The 6,015-nt window shown below is 35.6% G+C and overlaps 1 pseudogene; it reads right to left on the bottom strand.

Moving 5' to 3' along the window:
• Positions 1 to 419: 419 nt before the first annotated feature.
• On the bottom strand, positions 420 to 518 carry LOC138815863 (U6 spliceosomal RNA; annotated as a pseudogene).
• Between the last annotated feature and the right edge of the window lie 5,497 nt (positions 519 to 6,015).

Below are 6,015 nucleotides of genomic sequence, written 5' to 3'. Positions count from 1 at the left end.
AAGATATTTCTGGTGCTTATGTGAAAAATTATACCTTTAAATATTCTGTATTCTGTTTGTATAATGCCAATTATCTATTTTATTCTTTCCTAGATATAAGACTTTGAATTCTACATTGTTTTATAATATATAGGCTCATTAATAAATGTGTCCTTTCAGATTGCATTCCATACCAAAACAGTTTAAGATTCCTTTTTTACTAGGTCCTTATAGTATATTTCTTTGGAATAAAATGACAATGTTGTCTAATTTTAAAAGTTTTATAACGATTATGCTATGTAAAGGCCTTTCTAAGGTGAAGATTTAATACACTGATGTCAAACTAACTTTTATTTATATGGATTACATGTATTGTTACACTATTAATTTTGTAATCAACTTTTTAATAATTGTTTTTCATTTCTTGCATCTGAAGAATGAAAAATCTGGAATAATTCACAGATTTTCATATCATCCTTTGCAATTGCCATGTTAATCTCTGTATTGGTGTAATTTGGGTTCATGTGCTGCTGAAGCATGTAATGTCCTCTAAATTTAGGTAGTTAATGATGCAATATTTATACAGAATTATATCCTTGGGTGCCTGTTTGTAACAAGGAAACCTTATTGTTTCTAACAATGCTACTGATCTTATTTCCCTAAAATTCTGTGTATAATGGAAAATAATTATATTGTTCAGTTGAATGCTCACGTTTGTAATTTTTTTTTTGTCAATGACTATTTTAAATCTTTTTCATTTTAGTTTAATCATACTTTGAAGCATTTTTAGCTAGGTCCAAAGGGGATGGCTTTTTCAAATACTTATTTATTCAACTGAGTTTGCTCTGTGTAGCTAACGGATTCAAAGTAAGCCTTGCTTAAGAGCTACTTCTAAACTTCTGCAGCTGAAATTTTCCCAAATGCGGTCTCATTGGCACAAATGTCTACCAGATGCTTTACCCTTCTTCCATGTAGGATCAGACCAACCAGAATATCTTACCCTGATCGCGTAAATTGTCTTACTTGAACAAAATAAATCTTAGTTCCAAGGGATCATAGAAAAATGAATATTTCAGACAGAACTTTTCAGACTAGAAGGTTTTTTATCAAAATATAATGGTTTATTATACCTACCATTTCAAAAGTAGCTAAAGCCAAGAAGGTGAAAAAATTGTTCATATGCATGATTACCTAATGTCCGGGCCTGTCTACCTTCCAACCAGGCAGGAACTTAGACTACTGCCTTTCTATCACCAAATATTTTCATAGCTCCAGGAGAAGTCCATATGTTTCTCCTTGTTATTAGGCCTTAAATTGGTAATGTTTCCTCTTGCCTCCAATCTGTGAATCTACAAAAGGTAAAGGTTTAAATCTAACTCTATCAAACACTGAGGTAGAGATAATAGAAAAATACTTTAAAACAGAGTAGCTTTGGATACCCTAACCAAAACAGAACAATGCAAAACATGTGCCATTTTATTATATTATATATAGTTATATATTTTATATTTATATATGCTGATTTTATATTTCACACAGTGAAACTTACTAGAATCAATTGATAATTTGACAAATAAATTGATATTTATTTATTCCAATAAATAGAATTGGAATGTAAATAATTAAGTTTAGAGTATATATTAGAATATAAAAAGTATCAATGCAATGTCTTCGGTATATACTTGTGATACCTTCTAAGTGTTCATGGTCTTCTGAATTCACATTGTTAAAAATAAATGTTGTTTTCCTCTAATCTATAAGAGATTTTACTCTGATGCTCTGTTTATTGTTTTAACTCACTGGTCCCAAACTGTTTTTCTCCATATTTCTGATTCATTCCTCCTACATATTATACTCCAATTTTGCTAATATTATATCTAAAAGACATTATTCTTCTATAGACCCATGGGTCCTAATATCTTATGGCTGAGTTACCTGCATCATCAGATAACAGGGGCAATACTTCTCACCTAGGACTACGCAACATGCCAGCAGACAGTAACTGAAAATCCATCTCAATTTCTCATTTCTTATATTTCAGGGCTCCAATTCCTTGAGAAACAAGAATTAGCAGCAAGCAATTGTGTAATGTAAGGCAACTTAAAATGAAAGATGAAGTCACAAAATCGAGAGAAATTACTGTATTTCAACCTGAATTGACAGATGACCAGCCCATATGAGTGAACAAGATCAGAAAGTGTCACAAGATTATTTTTAATACCCCTCCCCTTATGACTAATGTCATATTTCAGTCCAGCATAAGTGGGCCAAAAAATAGTTCCTGGAAAGATAGATCCGTGATTGATCTACCATGGTCAGGAAAATGACTTAGAGGTTAAATTTAATTCAGCAAAACATTAATTGAGAAGATCGTTTGTGCTTCAAAACACTGGTACTTTAGTACAACTTGGTTCTGTGGTATAAAAATGTTGTCATTCTCAAACCAACCTACATTTAATCTCCTGAAAGTGTATTCCTTTTCAAATGAACTTTTTGAAATCACACTTACCAAAATAACATTTGATAAGTAGATGACACTTAGTGACACTACAAGTTTTTCAAGTGTAGGGAGCAAGTTACAATAGACTTGATTCATTTACCCAGCACTAATGTCAGACAGGTTCAACCATTCATTAAAGTCTAAAAGTAGTACCACGCACCATTTGTGTTGCTCAGTAGGTGCCTTCCAGAAATTTGTTTAATAGATCAGCCTCCCATATTTCAACCCTAAACATTAGCTAATAAAGTAAATTTCATCACTTAATAAGGGGCATTTTAAAAAGTCACAAATACTTGCCTTATCATATGCTGTTTTGTTTTCCCTCTGTCTAACACAGTAAGAAATATGTCTTTAAGTCTTGAATATGGGTACTCATCTGAGATGTGACAAAATCTATCTTCTATTTCTATCATATTCTTCTATATTAGTATATGTTACTTTCCTTCTTTTTCCAAAACTTATAGGTAGTAGAAAGTTTTATTCCATGTAATATAAAATAATCACACATCATTGTACAAAACCATTTATAAAAACTGGTAGTTAAGAATACATTCAAAGCCATTTTTAAACTTTCTTGTTGACTAAAGATTAATCTTCAAATGGATGAGAATATAATCATGTCTAGGTGTTTCAAGTCTCCAGTCTTGCAAATTGTTATTGCAGATGAATGAATTATGGAAATATAAGCTGACATCAGTTCAAGTATGTGCAGGACTGAAACTCCATGGAATGTATATAAACCTTTCAAATATTAACAGACAGTTTAACAGAATGACTATCAGGAAGTTGAAACCAGAGAGCCATAATAGTAAAGACATAGAATGAATGAAAAATGGAACAAGGGGCAAGTACAGCTAGAATACTCAATGTACACATTTGAGAAAGGAAGTGGTAAATCGGAAATAAATCTTGGAGAATGGAGTGGTTGAGAATGATAGATGGTGTCACTGTGATCCAGGAGCAATGGATAATTAGGTGGACATATTTAATTGTAAGACACTTGCACAACCTTTGGAAATTCAGTTAAAAAAACACAAAAACAAATAAAAAACACAACCAAACAGCAATCTGTAGGGAGTATGAATATGACCTCTCAAAAATTTTAAGCAGTTAATGGAGGGAAGTCTTAGTAAAAGCAAACAAAGATGTTCAAAGAGGGCAGTTTGGCGTAGGGGAGTATTCTGAACAGATTTAAATAGATTATCTAAGGTTATAAATCACATATATCTGCTGCAAATATTATCTTTCTTCTATGAGTTCTCTTTGTCTGAACTTGATACTCCAGTCCTGAGCCACAATTGATAGCTTGGAAAAATGGAATGGAAGAAACAAAATGAAGAACCCATTACTCCACTGTAGAGAAAAAAATCCTTTATTTTTTCCTCTCATCTCTCTTCACTACATTTTATTCATACTTTTAGGTCAATTCATTTTGAATTACATTTTCCTTCTTTATTCTGGCAAAGTAATTGGTCAAATAATTCACTAAAAGTTATTTGCCATTTTATTTTATTATGCTGTTTAATTGACTAAGCGAGTCCATTAAACTTTCCTCTTGTATTTGGTTGCCATGAAACAACATCTATGTTAATGAGGACAAATCTAATGTAAAAATTGTCTCCAGAAAACCAGTCCAAGAAACTGTGATTACAAATACTTGGCTAACTTTTTTCTTTTTCCTTTACCTTGAAAGTCTTCTTGTGTCTAAATTGCCCAGAAAAATAGGTGCTCCATCACTTTTTGTTTCAATCAATTCTAACCTCAAGGACATATTTTGCTAACAAGATGCTTAGAGGAAACCAAAAAATACTCAATTTTTATCTTCTCACTTAAGACTCTCCTTAGATATCATATCAGGAACAGTGAAGTTTCTCTTTGCAAAATTATTTCAATATATTATTTTTCTCTTGTTCTTGCATTTGCTCACCAAGATGTATGGAGAAGAATAGAGGTAAATCACCCATACCTTGGAAGACAGGTCTGTTACAAAAAGACAACGCTTCTGTGTCCTACTTCTATGTCCTCCTCTCAGCTCTTTCCTGATTTCCAATTAAACACAGCTTCTTGGCTATTGAAGCCTCACCCACTGCTTCATCTTCATAGTTTTTTTAAAACTCTTTTAAGGGTAGAGACCCAGCTATATACAACCAATCTGAAAAGGATCCCAAACCTCAAAATCTAAAGGAGTTTTATGACTCTTCAGGAGGACGATTGGGAGACCTAGGACCCCCCATGCCATTCGTTTGATCATCACATTCCTGCCTCATTTTGTCCCCTTTCCTATTGGCCAATATTCATCGCTGTAACTGATCTGGATATGACCAGGTGTCAGGAATGGTAGTGGTTAGAGCCCCGTTCTTTTTTTGTCTAGGAGACAACTCCTCCGCTACTTGCACTCTCAGCAATCACTGGCAACCCAATGACTCATATCCTTTTGCAGGTTTGGTACGTGTTCCCCCATTTATTGTTCTGGCTACTAATGACTCTCAGTTTTCCCAGATTCATTTGATTCATCCGTGCACTAAAAGAGCAGTAGGATTGATCCTTGCAATCGGGTCCGCAATCATCGCTACAGTGGCTTCAGCTACCACCGCGGCTGTATTGCTGTCCCAAAGCGTGTCCACCGTGCAACAGATAAACCAGCTCATCCCTCAACTGTCATCCATAGAATTATAACATTTACAAGTTGCCAATCATCTTAAGGGAGGCCTCCTTGTGCTCCAACAACAAATAGACTTGCTCCAAGAACAGATTACGTTTCTTTGATTACAACAAGGAGGACTATGTAATGCTTTGACTAATTCTGTCGGTCAGCTTACCACTCCCGCACCCAATTTCACTGAACTTAGTAACTACCTCAAAGGCCCTAAGTCCCTTAAGTACTTAAACTTCAACCAAAACCTGCTGCATGATGTTACCCACCTAAACCAGACCACCATTCAGCTTATTCCCGCTGTCTCCTTTTTAGAAGATGTGCTTAAAAAGTTACAACAATGGTTTTCGCCATCCTCTCTGGTCATCTGGGGAGGCCGTGCACATGTAGGGCTTACTCTCCTAGGAATTATTAAATGCTTGCACTCCCGGCAAAAATGCCTCCAATGACGGGTCACCATAATGACGGTCCTTTTAAAAGAAAAGGGAAAATTTGTGGGTAGAGCCGGTCAGATCTGGTTGAGTCAGCTAGAGTAGCAGTTGAAGCACACTTCCTGCTCATAGAGACGTGACCCACAGGCACGTCTGCCTAGCTTTCCTGCCATGAGCTGTCCCTGCTCCCTACATGCCCCCGGGGGACCAATCAGTGCCTGTCACCAAGCAGTGCCCATCATCAACTCCCCGCTAAGTAATTGGCTGGGAAGGACTCAGGAGGTTGGGAAAGTTGGAGCTATAAAATCCCAACCCTTGTGCAGAAATAAACCAGAACTGCTTAAGCCTGTTCTCCCAACGTGTGTTCCTTGAGTGCGTCGTTCACACTTACCTCCTGCCAGAGATCTAGCCCTACAATGTAGCAATGGGGGAGTCCTTATAGTCCTTCACCT

The sequence above is a fragment of the Dipodomys merriami genome, unplaced genomic scaffold, assembly GCF_024711535.1.
Source record: "Dipodomys merriami isolate MVZ:Mamm:240054 unplaced genomic scaffold, mDipMer1.0.p SCAF_674, whole genome shotgun sequence".
NCBI classification, from domain to species: domain Eukaryota; kingdom Metazoa; phylum Chordata; class Mammalia; order Rodentia; family Heteromyidae; genus Dipodomys; species Dipodomys merriami.
Note: the sequence above shows the minus strand (reverse complement) of the source record. Positions and strands in the feature narration are given on the sequence as shown.